The following is a 25,765-nucleotide window of genomic DNA, read 5'->3' as shown; positions in this document are numbered from 1 at the left end:
TGATTGGAACCCTGACTACTGTTTCGGGATTCCTCCCAGATATCCTTTTAGGCACTCTGGTGCCGACCCTAATGCCTGGCCTCCTCAGCAAGCTTCCTGAGTTTAGAAAGCTTACTATCAACCAGGTATTGGTGCAGCTCTGTAAAAACAAGTATCAAGCATGTGCTCCTTTATAATCATCATCCTTTCTGCCCCTTCACCCAACCCTTGAGTATCTTGCTAGCATAATCCAAGAAATCTACCCAGGTCTGTGTGGAGAGTTTGTACCTGACTCTGAACCATTGTCTATACTTTTCAGGGGTCAACCCAAACTTACTGACTAAGATGTCCTTCATTGCAGTGTAGCATGTCTGGTCTCCCACCTGTAGTGTAAGGAAGGTGTTGCTTCCCTCTATGGCCATAAGCGTCCTGGGACCTTGTGCTTTTTTCATAGCCACTTCATAGGCTGCAACCTACTTATCTATGTTGTTCCCCACCACTTAACAGGATACCAAATCCTTCAGTATCCTGATTCTTGATTCACAAGTGGACATTGTAGGTATGCTGCCCCCATTAATGCTGCTGGACATTTATCTCATAGGGCTCCTATGTCTAGTTCTCTGAGACTGAGCTCTTGAGCCAACTCCTTCTCCTCAGGAGCAAGCCTCCTCTCCTCTAGAGCGTGTTCCTTCTCCAATACTTTGTGAGCCCCAGCTTTAGCTTTCTTTCCTCTCTCCTGTCTGCTTTGTCTTCTGGCACTGGTTCCTTCAGGAGACACTGCTCCCTGTTCTGGGGATCAGCATTGCTTCCTGCAAGTTGCTGGCCACCTCTACGGGCAGTCCTAGATACACAGCAGACTCCAGGATCAGTTCATCCTCCTAGATTTCCTTCTTCTACCCATCTGAGACCTTACCCCCCTGCATCCCGGGCATCTGCCCAGGCACTCAAAGCTTTCTGTAGCTCCATCTTCTAGGTTTGGCCTTTTTTTAGAAACTTAAAATTCATTCAAAAAATTCTTTAGCTGGGCCACAGTGTAGGACTCTAACTTGGCCAGCTCAAAATCAATTACTGCAGATGTAGGTGCTGCTTCTCCAGAGAGAGACATGGTTTTAGCAAAAACACAAAAAAACAATTAAGGGAGAATTGTAAATGGTTCAAAATGGTCTTTAGCATAGAGTCATAGTGAACACTGAATTATGATATTATATTGCACAAACACAAGTCCTAACCCACAACTGTCATCACATATATACATTGGGTTTTGGGTTGACAGAAGCATTCACCCTGTCCAAGCAGGAACCACTCACCTAATTAGGGTAAGCTAGAGACACACTGAAGGATAACCTGTGACCACTCTTATAGGTTGGCACAGAGCAGTCAGGCCTATCTAAAAGGGAATGTGTAAAGTATTTGTGCAACACACACACACAGTAATACAAATAAAACACCACAAAAAGACTCCACATCAGGCTAGAAAAATAGACAATAATTCTATAAGTAAATCAAGACAAACGCCAAAAATCCAATAAGTAAAACTGCAGTTATACATTTTTAAATACTAAATGAAAATAAAGTGCTAAGAGTCATGAAGAGCAAACCGGGGACATCTGGTTGTGCTTGACTGGGGCAAATCCAAAGTTCAGGCTGACCACGATGGAGCACGGGTTGGACACATGGACCAGCCTTTGCCCAGAGAGAAAAGTGCCTTGAATGGAGGATGCGTTGATGTCGAAGGCCCGATGTGAGAAGCAGAGAAGGCGATGCGTTGTAATTGATGGAGTAGGTCTCAGAGTAGTGAAAATGAATATGAGTGTTTATTACTACCAGGGCATGCAAAACTTTAAAGTACATGACCTACCTTTTACTTGCACAGCACCCTGCCCTATAGGCTACCTAGGACCCACCTTTACTAGTGACTTATATGTAATAAAAGGGGAGTTTAACGCTTAGCCGAACCAGCGCACTGCACTCTGAACCAGTGTATTGCCCAAAGAACCAATGCATCATAACCACTGTATCGCTGCCACAGCAGTGTGAGAAGATCAACACATGCCATAGGCTTCGTGAAGAAACCCGGCACATTGGCTTCAGAGCTAACGCATCAGGGTTTTGGCAGTTCATCTTCAGAAACAGCACATCGACATTGTTGCATGAAGAAAATCAACGCATCATCTTAACTGCATTGTTTGACACAACACATCTCTCGGCTGCAACTGTATCTCGATTTTGCAATCAGCATCAAGGTACTTTGTTCAGTGGGCCTTGCATGGCTCCTTTATCTGGTCCACTCTTCAGCGTAGTCGGCCAGAACTCCTGACTTTGCCTCGGGCCAGCGCACCCATATAGCCCCCTTATGCATTTACTGTTTCTAAGCTCAATTTGTATATTTCATCTTTAGAAATTGATATCTCAACTTTTAGTTATTGGATTTTTTTCCATTTTGGAGTGTTTTATTTATAAAATCATAATCTATTTTTCTAACCGTGTGTGGAGTTTTTTTGTGGTGTTACTGTTTGAAGGGTTGCAGAAATACATAACCCATTATCTGTTAAGGTAAGTGCTTGGTGCCATGCTTTCAGAGGGTGTGTACCTGACTTACTCTGACTATTGTTGTAGTTCCCGCTTGGACAGGGTGCACACTTCTACCAACCAGAAACCAAAGTTTTACCAGCTAGCATAGCATAACATAACATGAAATTTTAGCCAACTGATCACCACCATCTTGGTGCCCAAAAACAGATGATTTTTACTACCCCGTCAATCAAACCAATTGCTTTAGATCTTGGAAGAATGAAAGACTGAGTGATCTTGTCACAATAAGATGAAGCAAAGACTCCTGAAGGGAATGTATTAGTACCTAACAAATGGTATTAATGTATCCACTGTGAGTAACTTATAAATGAAAATACAGAAACACAATTGTTACACAACATGAGGTTTCTGCATACTACTAACATTTAAAGATTCTGCATGTACATAAAAAATAGCACCATTTATTTTTCAGTAACTTTATTAGACCATTTTGATTATTGGATTTACATCGTCAGTTTGTTATTTTATTTTCAGGTTTTATTCAGTTGAAGACCATGTTTTGGTATATTTTAATTACAAGCATAGCCACAAACTGTCATGTGAGAAGTGGTGGATCAGGGCAATGTACCCAGGATTGCATGACTTCAACATCAGACTGGAGAGAGGGGTGAATGCGTATTTGAATATCAGCTCTTATAAAGGAGTAGACATACTCTGTGCAAGTAAAATTGGTTATGAATAGGAGAGGATGTGAAGCATGCCTAAGTAGTAAGTCCAAAATCTTGTCAGGTTCATCACACAATGTTCAATAAATAATCCTGCGATCAACACCTGGTAGCTATGGTACAAAGCAGAGATGTGGAAAAGTGTGTTACATATTAAGCAGAACCAAACACATTTAAGTCAAAATACAAAATACTAAATGTCAAATAAACAATTCTTAAAAATAGAGAACATTTTTATTTTTTATTTTATTTATTGAGAGTTCATACCGGTAAATACATATTCATAAATGCGTACATAAATACGTAGATAGATGCATAGCGTTATACCGTCAAGCGAAAAAAACAGAAAGAATAATAAACAATAAACAATCAATTAACAGGTTAAATATCTACAAAACCAGTAAATCATTCATTTGTACTTTTTCTGTCCTCCAAGTAGCCACTGGGGCCCAAAGTCGCTTGCCCATATCCCTTAGCTTAGCTCCCTTTAAATCATATAATGCTTCCTCAATATTATGTATGCCCAAAATTCTGCACAACCACATTTGAAAAGTAGGAGCTTCTGTATCCTTCCAGGCTGCGCTAATTAAAATCCTAAGGACTGCTACGGAGATAAAAACTAAAGCTTCGGCCTCAGTACTCATATTTAATTTCACATCACAACCAATTATTATCAAGGTTGGGGATAAGTTAATTTTGACGTCAAGTAGCCCCTCTAAAAACCGCATTATTTCAATTTTAATAGTTTTTAATTTTTCACAGTCATAGAACATGTGTATAAGATCTGCTGTACCATTTCCACATCTGGGGCAGTTACTATCTGCCGCTTTCCCCCAAGAAAATAATTTTTCGGGCGTATAGTATACATTAAATACAGTTTTGTAATGTTGGGCCCTGAGATTCGAGGAGCGCAGAAACCTCTTATCCATAGCTAATGCCTTATCAAGGTCTACTTCGGGATCCCCAATTTTTTGGACCATGCAGTTTCAATTTTTCCAATATCGTCAATTGATGCGTCGTTAAATATTTTATATATATCTCTAATTCTATGGCCTCCCGACTTCAAATACTCAATTAGTTCGAATTTCCCAAGCAAAGTGATACATGGCCTAATTGATTTAATTCTATTGACAATCTGTAGGTATTTAAACTCTTGATAACCTTGTATTGAATAGTGTTGTGTAAGTTCTTCAAGTGTTCTACAATGATCTCTGATCGTTATTTGCCCCAACTCCACAATACCATGACTCTCCCAATGACGCCACGCTCCATCCCTACTAAGGTTTGGAAAGAGTGTTGAATTCCAAAGTGGTGTGCGGTGATGGATAGTGGGTATAGCTAGAATTTTTTTAACAGTTTTCCAAATATACCATAGATCTTCAAGCGTCTTGTATCCAATTTCCTAGTAATAACTCCTCTGAGTTCTCCTTAATAAAAGCCCTACGGCTTCACTTCCCACCAATAGCTGAAAAATTGATGGTATCACTGCCTGCCTGAGGGTTGGGCCCCCGGATGGAGTTGGATAGCCATGTCTGTGAGGAGACATGCAAGATGATAGCTCTTAATATCTGGCAATCCCAGCCCACCTCTATCTTGTGGTAATGACATATATCTATTTGGCCGCCTTATTTTACCATATTGCCATAAAAATTTCATGAAAATGGCCTGAATCTTCTTCATAATTTTCTCGTCAATTTTAAATGGGATTGACCTTAATTTGTAAAGCACCTTGGGAAACATTGTCATTTTTATAACGTTAGCCCTCCCAATCAGTGACAGCTGTAATGAGTCCATTCTTTTTAGATCTGTTTCCATAGATTGGATAAGAGGGATGTAATTATCGTCAATTATTTTACCTGGTTCTGCATTTATTGTTATACCCAGGTAAACTACAGATTCTACATATCTACCATCCACCTTGGCTATTTTTTTTAGAGCATAATACCTGTGTTTTGTCCACATTTAGTCGGTAGCCCGACACATCTCCAAACTGACCGGTTATGTTAACTACCTCCCTCATAGCTAGCTCTGGGTCTTTTGTGATGAATGCTAAATCATCCGCATATGCGAGAAGTTTAGTATGAAACCCATTTGATATTACTGGTTTAATAACCGCACTGTTCATTAATTGTGTAATTAGAGGGTCTATGTAGAGCGCAAACAAGATTGGAGAACATGGGCAACCCTGTCTCGTACCCCTTGTTATGTTGATCCTATCTGATCTTTCCCCCATTGATTGAATTCTTGCCGTAGGTGATGAATACATAGCCTGAATGGCTTGACAAAATCTAGGGCCAAATCCCCTTTCCTCCAGAACCATCCATAGGAAACTCCATCTGACGCGATCAAATGCCTTCTCCGCATCGAGGAGGATCATTGCGACCCCCTCCCCCCTAGCAGCACCGATGTCAAATAAGGTGATAGCTCTCCTAATATGGTTTGTGGTTCCTCTTCCTGGGATAAACCCATGCTGCCAGGGGGAAGCCAAGGACGCAATGATCCTTTCCATGCGAGTGGCCATGATTTTGGCATATAGCTTGTTGTCACTGTTAATCAATGATATTGGTCTGTAGGAGCCCGGGTTGGTCTTAGGTTTTCCTTTTTTATGAAAGATCACTATATTAGTTTCTTGCCAGGACTCAGGTATTATTCCGGTATTCATAACACCATTAAATAGATCTAAGAGCATTGGTGTTGTTTCCTCCCTTAGACTTTTATATAGCTCTACCGGTATAGCATCTGGGCCTGCCGCCTTTCCGCTTGCAAGATCTTGCAGAGCTTCCAATACCTCAGACATTGCAATATCTTGTTCCAGAGATTCGATCTGGCCTGGTTTTAACTTACTACCCATGTCTAACCAGCTTATATTTGGGGCCTCATCAGCTGCTTCCTCCTGATATAATTCTTGATAAAATTTCCTAAACCCCTCCAAAATTTCACCTGGTTTGTCGTATATTTGGCCCTGATATTCAATTTGTGTCACAATGTTCTTACTTGCCACCTGTCTGATTCACAGGGCAAGAGCTCTACCTGCTTGCTCACCAGTTTCGTAAAGGCGTGATCTCTGTGCCTGATAATTTGCTGCCGCCTTTCTTGCTAGTTGTTTCTGGATTTCTGCTTTTAGGGAGTTTACTCTATGTAGGCTCTCGACAGATTGAGCACCTGTAATTATATCTTGTCTGTGTTGTGTCTCTGCTTCACTCAGTTTTCCCATCAATGCTTCCCTTTCCCTATTAGCCTTTTTCCATATGTTGGTAGTATAGCTTATAGTCTCTCCTCTTATTCCTGCCTTGAAGCTATCCCACACCCCTCCCTTTGATGCACTATACCTATTAGCGTCAAAAAAGGACTGGGACCATATTTTCATATGAGTGATGTAATCGACATCTGCTAATAATTTTGTATCAAATGACCAAGGTCTAGGAACCTTGTATGGTTTATTGATGGCCATATTTAAGAATAGGGGATTGTGATCTGACATGATTTTGGGAAGCTTATTTATTTGGACGCTCTTAAGTAGGGTGGTCGAGATCATGAAATAATCCAATTTCGAGTATTTATTAAAGGGATGTGAAAAATAAGTAAACCCTGGATCTCCAATCAGTAAATTTCCCCAGACATCGTCTAAGCCATGTGAATGCATCATTGACGTGATTGCTCTTAACACCCTTGGTTTCCTGCCTATGTATGCGCTACCATCCGTAAAATTTGCAGAGATGTTAAAATCACCACATAATACTATGGGGGTATGCCAATCAATTAATTCATTTTCAATGTGACTAAAGACTTCTGACTCGTCTGTGTTGGATCCATATACTGTGCAAATAGTGAAACCTAAATTCATTTCGCAAATTGCCCATCTTCCTAGTGAGTCCGCCTTACACCTTTTGGCCCCCCTAACCCCACTTTGCCAATTTTGGCCACACCTCTTATCATAGAAGTCTGGGATGTACATGACAGCAATTCATAGCCTTTAAAGTTCAACCAGTGTTTTTTGCTCCAGGGTAAGTGGGTCTCTTGTAGACATATTAAATCTAAGTTTATCATATTTAAATATTGTTCAAGCTTCCCCCTCTTTTTCCAATCATTTAATCCTCCTTTATTGAGAGATCCAATCCTTAGTTTAGGCATATCTAATTTTTAAATATTTCCATAACATCAACCTGTCCAGATAACTGATGCATACACAATATACATAATAAAAACATATCCTTTGTTTCAAATTTGCTCTTTCATTCGAAATCACTTTAACAGTACAAACTCTCTTCAGTTTTTTAAATAGAGAACATTTTAATTGGAAAAAACAGACAAAAATGACTGAAATCCAGTAAGAGAAACCAGAGATGTGATTAAAACAACTACGATTTAGGGTAACAAATACTGTGAGAAATTAGCCTGTCATATGATATCCACTACTTCTAGTGGGCACCTTGCACCAGTCTAATCGACCCTTATTTATCAAGGTTGTAAAGTCAACCTTATAGAAAGCTATCCTAGTGGTAGCATGAACCAGCAGTCTTCAGGCTAAGACTTCGGTAGGCGAGTTAAGAAAGTTGTTTTAACATATATAATCCCTTGAGTACCAAATGAAAGGACACCACACAAGGTATATATCAAATATATATGTATTTAATATGAACACAAACCCTCTGCACTCTTTATGAGGTCAGAGGTCAAAATACCATACAAGTCACACAGTTAATATACGATAAGTTGCACAGTTTACGTTATGCCCTAGGGGCCTCACAAACCATATACTAAGAAAGTGGTATAAGTACCACGTGAGAGTTAGAAAGCAGGTCTAGGGCCTGTGGAATCGCTGGGGCTAATCTAAACAACCAAAGGTTAGTAAGTAGGACGCCCGCGGGAGACGCGTGCAGTGTCTAAACACAGACGCGGGTTACCATTGACTTTCAATGGAAAACAAAGAAGTTACAAATATCCAATTTAACAACACTTCCAGATGGACTAGGATGGAACCCTTTTAAACTAGGACACTTCGAGAGTCAAAATCCACTGGAGCACCGGAGTACTCGTGTTACCTCACCCAGGGAAGTCAGGTGCATAGGTGTTTTTTTCGTGTCGGATTTCGTTGTCCTTTTCTATGGAGAACTGCAAAGAAGTGCTGCAGGCGACCAGAGGTCTGGGTGGATCCATGGGTGGATCAGAGATGTGAAGAACCTGAAAGCAGAGGGGACAGAGTCTGGGTCATTAGCCAGTGACCAGGAAGGTACCAGGAAGGAACCAGGCGATGTTGGGTGCTTGAAGGTGAAGAAGGTGAGTTTGTCTCTTCAGCCACGAGGTCCAGGAGGCATCGACGATGACCACAATGGATCTAGATGACTGCGTGTTGGTATCCGGATTGAACATAACAAGCCTTGGCAACCACAACCAACACAGGATGTTGAGATTGGCTATGTTACAGACCAGCAAGGTCTGTAGCACTTTTCCTTTTCAGGGGAGCTGGAGCAAGCCTGCAGCAACCAGGAAAGCAAGTTAAATTCAAGATGGCATCTTCAGGGGGCTCACTACCCAGCAGGTAAGGAACCGGGAAGACGCATCAAGCTCAAATGCAAAGGCGAGCCCCACAGGCCACTTGCGGAGTGTGGGGGCCTGGGCTTCAGTACGAATGCTGCTTGGGGATGGGGCTTCTCGTACCCCAATGCACAATTTACTGAGGCTTCAGAAAAGGAGTGCAGGTAGCAAAATGTCCAAGATGTCCAGTCCCACGTCTCTCATGTCTGCCATGGGTCTCAGCTTTGCTGTGGATGTGGATCGGGGTCAGAGAAGTCTGGAAGTCCAGATCTAGAGTTGCAGAGTCTTTGTGTTCCGGCGGGAGCCTTAAAACTACAGACCGGCGAAGTTGCTGTTGGTTCCTGTTTGAACAGGGTGGTCACTCCTTGACCACAACGGAGATGTCTTCCATCTTCCAGTCAGAATGCAATGTCAAAGGTCCAAGATATGTCTTTCAAAGATTTGTCCAGGATAATCTAAAGTCCCAGGGACACAGCTCCTATATGGCTGAGATACCCGCCACCCCCTCTCAACACAATCCCCAAAGGAGGGAAACCGGAAACAGTTCTTGAAGTTTTTGGAAGAGGGAGGGAGTGACCCTCCCCGGCCGTATTTATTAAAACAAAAAATTAAACGTTAAACAGTTTCATATTAATGTACAATTTCATAACCACATTGCGATGTTTGGCTAACCTTAACAGATTCTCTAATACAGAGGTTCTCCTAGCCGAACTAACAACCTACAAAACATTTTCTTGAAATAATGAAATTGTACATCCTAACGTTTAAGGGCCAACGGCAAGGTCGTAACCGGTGTCAAGATCCCTAACCAGAAATACCCCCCCCACTTGGGAGGGGCGACAGCACTGAGGCGTACCCCAAGTGCAACTACCAATTTCCCTTGACTTGACGGGGGCCCCAATAAACTCGACGCCACTTAAAGGTCGTTCGAGGACTCGTGTGAGATCTAGAAGGTAGCGTAGACCTCCCCCCAAACCCCACACAACTTACCACATCTGCCGTCGCAGACGTCACTGGCCCCGGGAAATTCCCCAGGAGGGGGCTGTAACCCCTCCTACACAGGAAGGGGCCTTGACCGCCTTTCCTTTCCTTCCGGCGGCCTCTCCTTAGACAGGACCGCCTCCCCGTTGAGGGGCCAAAGGCCACCTCTCCCGAGCGCTCCCATCCGTGTTGGGTGACGCCCACTCATAGGGATCTTCCAATTACTGCTCACCGATCATGACCTTACCGCCCGACCAAAATAAATACGACAATGCTAACTAAACCAACAATACATTGGCCACTATGACCAGAATAACATGCTTATAAACGGACACTAAAAACCGAAAATCTTTAATCACAAAACATACATAAAATCGAGCAACTTTATTCCACACTCAATATCAACATGATAATACCACAACCTGTAAACGAAAATAGAATTATCGATCTATTTTAAAACAACTGGCTGTCCTCAGGGGCTGGTGGGTGGGTCAAAATTGGCTCTTCGTTCCGTCTCGAGCTCACGTGCAGCGAGGAGGTGCAGCTTCAGAGCACAGGAACAAGAGGATGTCTTCCGGTCTTGCGTCCCTTTTTATCCGTCTTCAGGGCGGGCGTAAACCCGCCCCTGCCTGCCCCGAGGGCGTGGCCAGCCGCGTCAGTGTCTAGGCCAGCCCACCCTAGGGCGGGAAAGAGCGCGCCCCGGCTACGCCGCTTCGGGCATACCAGCCGAGACGCGCCTCCCGCCCAAAAATGGCTTCCCGGGGGGATCGAGGTACTCTGCCATACGTTCGGGGGGACCGAGTGGTCGCCCCTTTCCATATGGCTGAGATACCCGCCACCCCCTCTCAACACAATCCCCAAAGGAGGGAAACCGGAAACAGTTCTTGAAGTTTTTGGAAGAGGGAGGGAGTGACCCTCCCCGGCCGTATTTATTAAAACAAAAAATTAAACGTTAAACAGTTTCATATTAATGTACAATTTCATAACCACATTGCGATGTTTGGCTAACCTTAACAGATTCTCTAATACAGAGGTTCTCCTAGCCGAACTAACAACCTACAAAACATTTTCTTGAAATAATGAAATTGTACATCCTAACGTTTAAGGGCCAACGGCAAGGTCGTAACCGGTGTCAAGATCCCTAACCAGAAATACCCCCCCCACTTGGGAGGGGCGACAGCACTGAGTCGTACCCCAAGTGCAACTACCAATTTCCCTTGACTTGACGGGGGCCCCAATAAACTCGACGCCACTTAAAGGTCGTTCGAGGACTCGTGTGAGATCTAGAAGGTAGCGTAGACCTCCCCCCAAACCCCACACAACTTACCACATCTGCCGTCGCAGACGTCACTGGCCCCGGGAAATTCCCCAGGAGGGGGCTGTAACCCCTCCTACACAGGAAGGGGCCTTGACCGCCTTTCCTTTCCTTCCGGCGGCCTCTCCTTAGACAGGACCGCCTCCCCGTTGAGGGGCCAAAGGCCACCTCTCCCGAGCGCTCCCATCCGTGTTGGGTGACGCCCACTCATAGGGATCTTCCAATTACTGCTCACCGATCATGACCTTACCGCCACAGGTCCGGATAGTTGACCGGCTATCCGGACCCCCCACAAGCTCCTACCTAAAGGTCATGCTTTAACGTTTTTAACCATGCTAAGAAGTCTCCTATGAGTAACTCATTCCCCACCCGAGACAAATGCACACCATCCCCCGAATACATACTGTCGTCATTAATACAGCCATGCGAAATAGAATGCAATGTCCCGGAATGGAACAACCTACTCACTTTGTTATTAAGCTTTCTAACAGACTGATTCAAAGCAGGAATAGAAATGGCCCCCCGCCACACCTTTCGTGGGATCATATGGGACCACGCAATTGTGCACCCCGGAACTCTCCTCGCCAACCAACTTACAGTGGAAAGCATTGCCTCCAGGAGAAGTCGTCTACCGGTGGTGACCAAATCATTGCCCCCTAAATGCACTATGACTATAGACGGCGGTGACCTCGTCCGCCCTAACAAATCCTCAAAATATGCTTGAAACTGGTCAATACAGAGACCGCCTCTTCCGTAGAAGGACACCCTGTACCCGTATTCCCCAGCTACGTGAATCATGTCACCTGCTTTGAATACGTCCGCGGCACGCCTCACGTATGAGTGGCCCACGACCCACACCTCCTTTTTCACAGCCGGTGATGTCTGACCGCTGGCCCGGTGTTGGGTCGACTGCATAGTCCGCCCCGCCTCGTAGGCTTGCGCAACTGAAAACCAAACAAAAACAAGAGGCGTGAGTACGTCATTACAGCTTTACAACATGTGCAACCGCACATACCTCTTATAACAATTGGAGGACCAACGCCCCACTCGTTTCACTTGTTCAACATTAAGACCCCTGGCTGTAGCTTCCGTAGCAGCCCCTATCCGAAAGGAATGGGTCCCAAACTCGCCCGGGTTCAAGCCCGCAGCGGCAATTGACATCGCAAGCACCCGCTGAAACTGAAACTTCGTCAGTGGGGTGGCGTCCGCGTGTCTCAACAAGGTCCCCCCCCATAATGCCACCCTTCGTGCTAGGTAATCTTCTAAACACTTTACCGGGCACATGGAGGACCCGGGAATCCTGCGTATGATTATGCAGTCACCCATCCCGTCTTGATCGGTCTTGGACCTGACAAAGGAGACCGTCATTGCCTCCCCTCTGATCTGAACGTGTTCTTGGCACAAACCCCCCGCCACATCCTGTTTGTTCCTTGCCACCAGTTCGCTTACTCGCATCGCCCCGTGGAATGCTAGCGTAAAAGCGGCTCGGAACAACACCGCCTCAAACTGAGATGAACATGTGGCAGGGAGTGTAGCCAACAACTGGGCCAACCTATCCAAGCCTATCGGGCGCCTCACATCTACCCTGCGACCCTCAAGGCGTTGCCACCCACGCAGCGCTTTCTGTACAACGAAAGACGCTGTCGGGTCCTGGATACTATGAGCCCTGGCAACAAAGGAAATAGCAGCACGATGCCTCTGGGCCGTAGCCACAGATTTCCCGGCCCTACGTAAGGACATCAGAAAATTCACTACCCCTTCCTCGTGGCCCCAAAGCCTCTCTCTATCAGTCCCCAAAAAGGCTAAATAGGACCTAAACGCCCCTTCATATGCTTTTCTCGTCCGTGGTGCTAGACTCTCTCCCACGAGGTGACGAAGTTCGGGGCACCGAGAGACCAGAGAGCTTCGGGGAAGGGTGCCGGCTCTGGGTCCGCTGAGGGAAGGAAACCCGAGAAAGCCTGCATATGAAAACGAGACAGTGCATCAGCCGCCTGATTCAGTACCCCTGGGACATGTTTTGCTCTGAACAGCACATTCAGTTGCATACACAGTAAAACAATTTCTTTGAGCAGTCTTAAAATCAGTTTACATCGTGCCGCCTGACTATTGATGCACTCGACCACGGTCATATTGTCAGACCAAAATATCACAGAGTGATCTTTGAACCCTTCTGGCCAGGTTCTCAGGGCCACCAAAATGGGAAAAAGTTCCAGGAAAGCAATATTACTTGTCAGACCATTGTCATGCCACCATGTCGGCCACCTTTGTGCCGACCATTTTGTGCCGAAGATGGCACCAAAACCTATGCTACCTGCTGCATCTGTCCATAGCCCCAGCTCTTCAGAGGATACGGCTGGTTTGTTCCAGATGACTCGACCATTAAAGTCCGCCAGAAATGCTAACCAAATACGCACGTCCTGGCGGACCTCAGCCGATAGTCTCGTGCGATGATGGCCCTCCTTTAGGCCGACCATAGCTTGGGCAATTGAACGAGAAAAGGGGCGGGCCATCGGTATAACTCTCAGGGCAAAATTCAACTGTCCCACCAACTGCTGTAACTGATGCAGCGTAACTTTAGATCCATTTAGACACACTTGCAGGGCTGCCCTGAACTTCCACACTTTGTCAGGTGGCAAACGAAAACAACCTTCTCTGGAGTCTAACTCGATCCCCAGAAACTCGAGGCAAGTCGCAGGACCCACCGTCTTACCTGGTGCCAATGGCACACCAAACTGCTTCATTAATACACAAAATTCGGCCAAGGCCCGGCCACATTCGAGATCCCCGGCTGCCCCAAGGAACAGAAAATCATCAAGGTAATGCATTACATGTTGGAAACCCGTCTTCTTTGTGAAGACCCATTGCAGAAAACTACTGAATTTCTCGAAATAAGCACAAGATATAGAGCACCCCATCGGCATACACTTATCCATGTAATAATAACCCTGAAACATAAAACCTAGGAGACGCTGATCGTCCGGGTGTACCGGGAGCAACCGGAACGCTGACTCGATATCTGACTTCGCCATCAGCGCCCCGGGCCCCAGGCGATTCAAAATGGCTACGGCCTCATCGAAGGATGCGTACCGCACCGAACACACTTCTGGGTCTATTGCATCGTTTACAGAAAGACCACGTGGAGCTGACAAATTATGAATCAGCCGAAACTCACCCGGGTCCTTCTTGGGGACCACCCCTAAAGGAGAACAAACAAAATTCTGTACCGGGGGTACACTAAATGGGCCGGCGACCCGACCTCGAGTAACCTCTTTCCGGATCTTTTCCTGAACCACGGTCGTATGTTGCAGGACGGAAATTTGATTTTTACACTTCTCCACGCCCTGAAAGTCCCCTACCGGGATGCGGAAACCATTCGAAAATCCGTTCCGCAGCACCCCAGCAGAAGTACGATCCGGGTATTCACTGAGCCAGGGAATCATCGCCAGGGTATCAATCGGGGTAGGTAAAGGCGCCCCTCGGACTACGTTAGACCTGTTTGGCGCCTCCTCTCCCCCCGTTATCACCCGTTTTGGCTCTGCACGTGGACTCAGGATGGGACGACCCGCACCCACTACATTCATGTTTAAATTTACACGATCCCTGGGGCCTGGTACATTTACCTTTGTTGAAATTGAAGCAGAACCCCCTTTTTCCTGTATTGCCGGCAGGTCTCGAGTAATCGTCGGTACTCGTACCTGACCGAAAGGGCGTCTCCCCATAATGGCGGGAGGATTCGCCAACATTACTTCCTACCAATGGCATTTTCAACATACCTGTCTCCTTCATTTTATCCCATGTCAAAGAATCATAACAATCCCAGGTTAAGCTTTTATTATGCTCTTTTGCCTTTCTAAAAAGATTATCGTAGCAGAACCAATGGTTACCCTGGTGTGATGTCGAGTACCCCATGATTCTTGACTGATAGGTCGGCAACTCGGAAAGCAACTCGGGCCTACGTTCCCCCAAGATTGACGTAAAAATTCCCCATGCATTGCCCCAATTGCCGATAGTCTCATTTACTTTAAAGGCGGCCATTTTTGCGCGCCAAACACTCGGATGCATAAGATCTTTCTGACCCTTAACATGCTCCACCTCATAATGATCAACAAGCAACGAGAAGATGTTCACGTACTCCCCCGCCCAAATCTTCTCCTTAATTGCCAAAGGCACATGTTGACCCAACCTTTCTCTACGAGAGGGTGCTGACTCATCCCTCGCAATCGGCAATGGCCGCTTACCTGCACCGGACGCTGCATCTGCGGTCGCAATCGTCCCTTGCGGCTTGTCAACAACTGCAACCGGCGCGGACGCCTTGGCTGCATCCCGTTTCTCGCGTAATTGCTTCATCAGTGCCTGGGCCTCGGCAGCCGTGGCGCCCTCACTACTGTCGCCCAACCACGCTGCAAGTTGTGCTGCCAGCTCGGGCGGCATATCCTTGTTGGACACCGGGGTGACCACCACAGGAATCGGATTCCCCTCCACTGGTACTGGGGTTGGCGCTTCGAGCGGGGTACAGGGAACCGGGGCGTCTCCCCCAGCTGGTCCCCTCCTTGGCCTCTTGGCTCTTCCTCCCGGAGCTGCTCCAGCCGACGGACGCTCCGGCCCCCCTTCCCCGTCTCTCTCCGCCACCCACTTCTTCAGCTCCGTCATCTCCTTCATGAGGACCCGAACCATCTGTTCGGTCGTCATTCTCTTCCCGCCTTTCTTGGGCATTCCTCCGACCGAGTATCTGTAAGACAAAAAGAAAGATTACAACGCTCAAAATTGGCTCTTCGTTCCGTCTCGAGCTCACGTGCAGCGAGGAGGTGCAGCTTCAGAGCACAGGAACAAGAGGATGTCTTCCGGTCTTGCGTCCCTTTTTATCCGTCTTCAGGGCGGGCGTAAACCCGCCCCTGCCTGCCCCGAGGGCGTGGCCAGCCGCGTCAGTGTCTAGGCCAGCCCACCCTAGGGCGGGAAAGAGCGCGCCCCGGCTACGCCGCTTCGGGCATACTAGCCGAGACGCGCCTCCCGCCCAAAAATGGCTTCCCGGGGGGATCGAGGTACTCTGCCATACGTTCGGGGGGACCGAGTGGTCGCCCCTTTCCATACTTACACTAAGGATGGGGGCTGGATTACCTTACTAAGTCCCTCCTATGGGTAGACCTGAGAAGGGGGTGGTTACACCCCTTTCCCTTTATCCAGTTTTATGCCAGAACGGGGCTGGAGTGCCCCAGCAACTGGTTTGAACCGGGCTATGCATGGAGCACCTTGTGTGCCCCAGGCATTGTCTGGAAAAGCATCTGCTGATGCAGCCCTCCCTCCCCCAATACACAAAATCCTGTCTGGGGAGGCGCTGGCACTTCCCTAGACAGGAAACCTATTGTCCAGGCAACCCCTGCCGGAGTTTCATCCAGCAATAGGAGATCAGACTCATGTCTGTGGCATCAGCATTCATTTTGTGATGCTGAGGCTCTGTTTAACTTTAACCGTGTAAAGCAGTAAGTACATGTCTTCTACCTCTAGAAGGGTGGAATGCTACCACCACCGCAAGGACTGGCGGGGGGGGGGTAGTATTCCAAAGTGTTTGACACCTTACACAACATGTTTTGATAAAGCCAAACCAAAGTTAGCATTAACTGCAAGGATTATATTGCACTTAAGAGTATATGGTATGGCTATATCATAGAACAGCTATAAGGAGATGGTTCCGAAAGCTTCAGAGGGGCTCAGCTCATGCTAGGGCACCCTCTCACATAAAACCAAGCACTCTGCCTCCAGGATTGTCGAGGCTTACCGTAGGAGTGGCTTATAGGTGTAAATGTGTCTATATATAAAGGTAGATATAGGTATACTATATCTAAGTAAGGGGTGATTACACCACCTTACCCAGGCTGTGTGAAGAGACCTGTGGTGTTAGTTTGGAAGGCAAACCAGGGGTGGCACAATACATTCTGCAGCCCCTGGTAGGCCTAAGGTGCACCTATGCCCTGGGTACCCAGGTTACACTATACAGGCGCTCACAAGGGTTACCCAGTAACCAAGCTGGTATGTACCTAAAGTACATGTATCAATTCAGAGAGAGAACATCTGGGCTGTGGGTCTGATTAGCAGGCCACAGCCACACCAGAGAATCACTGCAAAAAGTGGCGGTGACCATGGGAAGCAGACCCTACTCTCCTACACATACCATGTAAAGTAAAGTGCTATTCAAAAGGTACTGTTTGCGTTTCACTGGGATATAGACGTGAATAAAGTCAACCGCTAAGTAGCAGAGGTTGGATATGCAAAGCGTGTCTTCCTAGTAACAGATTTTATCTTCTGACAAAATGTCTTACAGTAGTACAAGGGTGAAAACTGTATCCTTTGAGATCCTCTTGAAGTCAGATGAACTTCGGATGAGGTCCCACTGAATATGTTGTTTTTGGCAGGGAAAACTCTAAGCAGGAAAATTCGAATTTCATGCCTGCCAATGTCCTCTCATTGGTCAGATGTGTTTCACACCTTTGTCCAGTCAAGATTTCAACTTTCAGATTTAAGGTCTAATTTATGGTTTGGAAAAAGGTGTACTCTGTCACAAACATGACAGCTGTTCTTTTTGCCATTTTACAAGTGCATTATAGTTTATGGTACTTGTAATTTGTCAGACTGGCCATCCCTCACGCTTTGCTGGAGTATACTAACCACCAAACTCTAAATAAAGCAATTAGATGCTTTTTGGAGCCAGCTGTTATGATGGTTGTCGAAACACTCACCTCAAATCCAGGTAGTTTGCAGGGGTGCTGGTGAAGACTATTCCCCGACCAGTCCACACTATCTCCCAGTCTTTCTGGTTATAACAATGGTTCTGGCAAATACTCTCAAAGGGAAAGGGATTCAGGATGACTAACAACACAGAAAAAGAGAAGACACTGCAACTTCACTCCAGGCCAGCTGGGTTCTCAAAAGCAAAGTCACTTACATCTATCTGTTTCTAGGCGACGACACATCCTTGTTTGGAAATGGAATGAAATGAAGTCAATCAAACAATGATGGACTCACAGTTATTTATAGCCGCAGATGGGCATTGCCGAGCACATGTCAAAACAGCAGAAGGACGCGCTTTCTCGGCAGGTTTCGTAGCAGCAGTGCAAGCGTCCTTATTGCACGTTGCTTCCTAACACGTGCAGGAATAAACAGCTTGAAAGGGAACAGGTACATTGAATGCTTACATCAGGCACAATATGTGAACAATATGGAGACCAATATAAAAGGTGCAAGTGAAACAAAAAAAGCAACCTCATATTCCCACTGACCATTGATCTTTAATGGAGGAGGTGTTAGACCTGCCCTGGTCTGTGGTATATATGGTTGTAAAAGAGAAACATGGAAAACGGAATGAATTTTATAGTCATTAGGCAAGTATAATTATACAGAAACAGGATTAATGACTTTCTTAATCGGAAATGGACCCAAGAATCTGGGTTGTAGCTTCCGAGAGCCTTCCAACCATAATTATTTTGATGACAACCACTCCATGTCCCCCACAGAATACTGAATACTGAGGAGAAGGTTTTTGATGTTTGTCTGCCTGCTTTTTGACCAGTTTTTGGTACTGTAGAAGATGAGCACGCACTTGCTCCTGTATTTTGTGAAGCTTTGAATGATGAACAGAGACAGCAGGGATTGAGTTGTCAAGTTCTGTTTGAAGGATTGGCAACATACGTGGATGACAACCTAGTAAAGAGTAAAAGGGAGAAACTCATGTTGCAGAATGGACAGATTTATTATAAAAAAACACAACTAAGGGCAGTGTTTTTTGTCCCATTCTGTGGACCACATGGAGGAGAAGCAACGCAGAAGTTGTTCCACGGTTTGATTAAGACGTTCTGTCTGTCCATCCATCTGTGGGTGATAAGCTGAGGATAGACGGACGTCTATATTCATGGATAAACAAAAACTGCTCCAGAACCTGGAGATGAATTGAGGGTCATGGTCGGAAACAATGGCAGTTGGTAAACCATGTAACCTCATTATATTTTGTACAAAAAGGCCTGTGAGTTCTTTGGCAGAAGGCATATGTTTGAGCGGGACAAAAAGAGCCATCTTGGTCAAATAATCTATTACTACCCAAATTATATGATAACCATTCGGCATAGGGAGATCTGTCACAAAGTCCATGCTTAGTGTATGCCAAGGAGCAGCTGGTATGGGCATTGGTTGTAGATAACCTGCTGGAGCAACATGAGGAGTTGTAGACTGTACACAAATCGGACACGTTTAAGTATAGCTTTTGACGTCATCTATGAGAGTAGGCCACCAAAACTGTCTTTCAACTGATTCAATGTTCTTTCTTATTCCAGGATGACCAGCAAAAACTGAGTCATGTGTCCAGGCTAAAACATTCTGTTGTAATTCTTTAGTTGGAACGTAAAGACGGTCATCATGATACCAAAACTTCCCTTTCTTAACTGGCTCCCTTGTGCCTTTTTTATGTTTTCTATAAAATCTTGAGAAACACATAGGGCAACAACCTTACTTTCATGGATAATTAGATTCACCTGTTCTTGTTCAAAATCAGTATTCTGATAACTCAGACCGGATAATGTGTCGGCTTTTTGCTGCTCTTTTTCTGGCTTATAGGTGATAACAAAATCGTATTCATTAAAGAAAAGAAGCCAACGGAGTTGTCATGGTGTCAGAGCTTTAACACTTTGATAAAATTGCAGATTGCGATGGTCTGAGTATATGGTTACAGTATGGCAAGCTCCCAACAAATGGTGGTGCCATTTTTGAAAGGCCAATTTCATGGCGAGTAATTCACGTTCCGCTAAGGTGTAATTTTGCTCTGCCGGTAATACTTTTTTTGAAAAGTATGCCACTGGATGGAGATGACCTGAATCAGGATCTCTTTGAGACAAGATAGCTCCTACTGCTACTTGGGAAGCATCATCCTCAAAATAAATAGGTTATGTGGGATCAGGGTAATGTGAAACGGGTGCTTCAGTGAAAGCCTTTTTCAGATGATGAAAAGCTTTTCCTTTCTCTGCTGACCAATGAAAACGGGTTACTTTTTTTAGCACCCGGGTCATAGGGGCTACTATAGAAGAAAAATTAGGGATGAAGCGCGGGTAAAAATTGCCAACCTCTGAATGTCCTTAATGGACCCTGGAGTATCCCAAAGCAAACCACCTGTACTTTAGTTTGATCCATAGAAATGCCATGAGGTGAGAGAACATAACCCAGGAACTCTACGGTAGAAGCATGAAAAACACATTTGTCCAATTTGACAAATAACTGATGTTTTCGTAGGTGTTGTAACACTGCTCTAACATGACCGATGTGTTCGACAGTGGAAGTAGAATAAATCAGGATGTCATCAATGTAACAAATGACACAGATGTCCATGGATTTCTCTAAAACCTAGTTTATAAAGAACTGAAACACTGCTGGAGCGTTACAGAGCCCAAAGGGCATCACAGTATATTCAAACAATCCGAACTTCATTCAGAAGGCCATCTTCCACTCATCTCCATCTTTTACTCGGATGAGATGGTAAGCACCTCTTAGATCCAGTTTGGTGAAGATGGTAGAATTATGCACTTGATCCAGCAGAACAGGTATGAGTGGAAGAGGGTACCTGTTCTTTACAGTGACTTTGTTTATTGCGGATAATCAATGTAAGCGCGCAGTTCTTTGTTTTTCTAAGGAACAAAAAATAGAGGAGATCTTACAGCAGAGGTTGAGTGACAAATAAATTCCTTCATATGTAAGTCATCCAGGTATTATCTTAGGTAACGGGTCTTTGGATCAGACAGGGCGTAAACCCTGCTACAGGGCAGGATAGCTCCTGCAATAAGATCTATCCGACAATCGTATGACCGATGCGTGGGAAGCCGAGTAGCTTGTACTTCAGAGAAAACATCATGGAAGTCCTTATAACAGTTTGGTATTTTGGACTCTTGTATATCAGAGGTAGCACAAACAGAAGCTCAATGCAAGGGTGTAATGGGCAGTTTTCTTTGTTGATAATAGGATTTAGAACAAAAATATGAATCCAGTGTAACAGTTCTTTTGACCCAATCTATCTTGGGATTATGTGTCTGGAGCCATGGTATTCCCAAAATAGCCCCAAATACTGGTTTGTCAATCAGATCAAATTGAATTGATTTGGAAGGGCTATCAGCACAAATCATGGTTATTGATTGTGTCTGAAATTGAATTAAACCGGAGGTCAGTTGGGAACCATCTACGGCTCGAACTGGTTCTGGAACAGTCTTTTTTAGGATAGGGATGTTAAGAATTTGAGCAAATCCTATATCTAAGAAGCTACCCATGGCTCCTGAATTAATAAGGATAGGAGGAATAACCTTTCTAGTTTGGGTGGTAAGAAGCAAAGTGATAATAAGGGCTAAGTGGCGAGGAACAATGGAAACTATGTGTCCCAGATGATGGGGAGAGACCCTTGGTTCAAAAGTACCACGATAAGGAGGTCTCTTTCCTTATCTTGCTTAAATGTTTCCTGACTGATCATCTTTAACAAAAGATGACTCGTTACATTAACAACCTTTCTGGGAGTGGCTGGTTTCACAGTACAATCTCGGGCAAAATGTCCCGGTTTACCACAATAAATACATAGTTTTAGTCGACACTGACAATCCTGTTTGTCTTTAAATAATGGCCCCCTGACCCCACCAATTTTCATTGGCTCCACACTATCAGATAAAGAGTGGTTAGTTTCTTTTTTCTCCTGTCTCAACACCAGTAACCTAAGGATATCGTCTGTGTTTTCTCTCCCTTACGCCCTCCCAAGCGATGGTCTAAACAAACAACTAAATCAATGAACTCAGAACACTAAGTGGGAAGATCAACGATTTGGGCAAGAACATCATTAAGCTCATCTCTAAGCCCCTGATAGAATAGTGATGTTCTCTTTTCGGCTGGCCATTCAGTTTCAGCAATGAGGCGGTTAAAGGATGTGATAAACGTTAATAAATCTTTTGATCCTTGACGTAAGTTCAAGAGTTCATTGTCACAAGCCTGAACAAATTGATGCCTAGCAAATAATTTGTGCAGCTCAGCTTTAAAGGGCCGGAAAATGTGTAAGATAGGATCATCCCTTTCTACAAAAGGAATGGACCAAGTAGAGGCAACACCACCCCAATAAGACAAAATAAAAGCCACCTTAGCCTCATAATTAGGAAAGGCCGCTGGGGGGGCACAAGAAGTGTAATTGGCACTGATTCATAAATATATTGTATTTGGTATGATCTCCAAGCAACCACTCTGGGGGGGCTATTGGAACCAATTTTGGGGTAGTGACTGAAACATTGATGGGTTGAGTAGATGGAGTTTTGGCATGTGCTGAATTTAAAGTAAAACGGGGTAATTGAATCACTACTTTGGGTCTTACTGAAGAATCCCATGGATTATTATGTGGTTTGTAACATTGTAAATCCGTTTTCAATAACGTGTTCTCCTGTTTTAAACTTACTACATCCTGTCGCAACTCCTGAAGTACTCTGGATAAATCCTGCGAAGATAAGGCACTATCCTCTACAGGCAGGGGTACCAATAGGAGGGGAATCCATTGCCCAGGCCAACTTTACATTTTGTGGCTTAACTTTCTGTTATGATGGTTGTCAAACCACTCACCTGAAATCCAGGTAGTTGGTAGGTGCGATGGTGAAGACTATTCCCGGCATGTCCAGACTATCTCCCAGTCTCACTGTGTATAACAGTGGTTCTAGCAAATACTCTGAAAGGGAAAGGGATTTGGGGCGACTAACAACACTTCACTCCAGGCCAGCCAGGTTCTTAAAAGCGAAGTCACTTACGTCTATCTGTATTGGAAATAAAACATAAGCCTTTCTATCAAACCTGTATGTTACTGATTAGGCCTAGTGCTTTAACTAGACTAACATTGTAAAATCACCTTGTGCAAGAAACACCCCACTCAAATATAATGGTATGTCTTTCTTGTAAGTCTTTTCATAACTTGGATTCAAGAAAATCAGCTTATCAATGACTGACTGGAATTAGAGAAGAGAGGAATGCCACATGAAATAAATTCCCTCTTCTTTCTTGCTTTTAGTGTAATAAATACACATATGGTATTTGTCTCACCGTAATACACCTTCTTGACCTTTCTGATCCTGTGCTTCAAAATTTCTATACACAAAGTGGCACAAATCTAGCTGATATGTACTTAGTAACTTGATACAAAAAGTATTGATAATGTACTTCCCACATAAATTATTGCCAGCCAACAATGTTTAACAAGGCCAAAGATTAATGAAAACAAGATTCGCTTTATGCCGTTGGAATCTCTAACTAGCACTGAAATAACATAGGCTCCTACACAAAGTAAAAAAAAATGCTAAATTAAGGTTTCTTCTTTATAGAGTTCAAGCGCTAATACAGAGTCTGTCAATATCACTGAAATCACAGAAGGAGCAGTAACCCCCGCTCTGTCTTGTCCAGTGGTCTAACTTAAGTTGTACTTTAGCCCTAAGTTTGAAGACAAAAAAGAAAAAAAGAAAAAAAAAGGTTTATAACTAGTCACATTTTATTATATCAGTGTCACCGATCAGCGACCTATCTTCATGGACTGCGCTTTGGCATCAGTGGCCAATTTCTTAAAATTGTTGTGTTTTATGAGTTTTAGCTGTCAAATGTCAGTATATCAAATCCTCCTGCTCCTTTATTAAGTGTTATTGTTGTCTATTACATAATTGTTTTAATTTTTAAGGGGCAACATAAATTGAGTAACAGGTGTCGGTCGATTTTACTGATCAACTGTGGTAAAATATGGTTCGAAATTTTTCAATTACAATGTACCGACTTGAGGATTTACTGTGAAATTCTTTTAAGGATATTTTTCTTTTATCCAAATAAAGATTTTCTATCACAGAAAGTGTGAAACAAAGATCCTTCTTTATGCCGGTTCAAGTGCAAAAATGAGTTCAGCTTAATGTCACTGAAAGCGCCAATTCAAGTTCTGCTTAATGTTCAGAAAGCGCTATGTACACAGCAAGCGCTCATAAAGATAAAGAAACCTGAGTACACAAAAGTGTCCACGGGACATATCTCCTGGATGTGCTGGGATCACATTGGAGCCAGCTCTCTGTTCATCGCTTCCTCACGCAGGCTTCTCATTTCTAGGCGACGACATGTCCTTCCTTGAAAATGGAATGAAACGAAGTCAAGCAAACAATGATGGACTCGTGGTTATTATAAGCCGCAGATGGGCGTTGCCGAGTGCATGTCAAAACAGCAGAAGGAGTGCTTTCTCGGCAGGTTTCGTAGCAACAGTGCAAGCGTCCTTATTGCACGTTGCTGCCCAGCACGTGCAAGGAACAAACAGCTTGAACAGGTACATTGCATGCTTACACCAGGCACAATATGTGACCAATACGGAGACCAATATAAAAGGTGTAAGTGAAACAGAAAAAAGAATTGCAGCCTTGAAGTGGGGATACTTTAGCTGGACTTTATTTTTACCGTGGCTGGACTCTGCTTTTAACTTCTTCACGGCCCGCCCTGCATCTGGAGCCTGATTGTCAAGGACCTCGGGGCTTTCACCGCCGTTGCTGTGGGGGCAGGGACTGTGAGACCCCGGGTGCTTTGCGCATCATCACCACAGCGCACCTGGTGTCTCTACCTGCCCCCATTTCCCTTATTTAAACCCTATCAACCCCCCCGCTTACGGGACGCGCGTGGGACTTAGCTCGGGGCTAAGCCCGGGCAAAGGGCGGGCCCTCTGAGGCCCTCCGAGGACCGTAGGGACAGGACTGGCTTTGGCCCCTTGCAGGTTTTATTATTTTAAGTCTGTCTTCTGCAAGTAACCTGCCATTATTTTTATAGGGCTGTTCATGACCCCTTTTTAATTGCAGCTGGGCTAGTTGTTTCCCATATTATACTTAGAAGCATTGAGGCCCCTGCTTCTTATGTGGTTTAAATCTGTTTGTGTATTCTGTTGATAGTCGCTATTGTTTCTTTTAAAAGTCATGTCCACCCGTGAAACCCGCAGTCAGGCTGCGGCTGGAGCAAAAAACAAAACCAAAAAACTTACTAGGACCTTAGACAATTTTATTTTACGTACTAACACTTTAATTGACAAGGGTATTGTCCTCATGGAAAGGAGGGTTTCACAAGACCTTCTACATGCCAAAAGGTCGTCTCTAGGGAGCATAGCCTCGGCACGTACTCCATCCAAAGCCTTGAGTAACTCTGATCCACTCCTGACGCAAGCTGACCCTGTGTCTCCCAATACTATTGGGCCCCATTTACCCCGTATAGACTCATCTCCCACACCCTTATTATTATCATCTTTATCAGCGCCCCCCCTTGTTAGCAACTCATTAGCGATTATGGGATGTCCACTTTTACAGGTCCACAAGACCTGTTGTCCAATAAAAGAATTCTGTATGCATCTGAGTGTTGGTGGGATCTGTAGGGATTTAGCAGCAATATGCAACAAGTATCTGATATGCACCTAATACATAGAAAATCAGAAAATACTTCAGATATAGGGTGACATTAATATGAACTAATACAAATACAAATAAATTCTGGTAAAAAAGTGCGAATTTATTCTTTTGATACAGATTGAGACATATTGTGATATTAAAAACTGCTCTAAAAACAAACATGGATATCAATAAACATAATTTCATACAGATAAATTCAAAATAAAAATCCGATACATAACAACAAGAATCGCATATTTAAGTTGACGCGG

This window comes from Lissotriton vulgaris, chromosome 4_1 (assembly GCF_964263255.1).
Source record: "Lissotriton vulgaris chromosome 4_1, aLisVul1.2, whole genome shotgun sequence".
NCBI lineage: Eukaryota > Metazoa > Chordata > Amphibia > Caudata > Salamandridae > Lissotriton > Lissotriton vulgaris.
Note: the sequence above shows the minus strand (reverse complement) of the source record.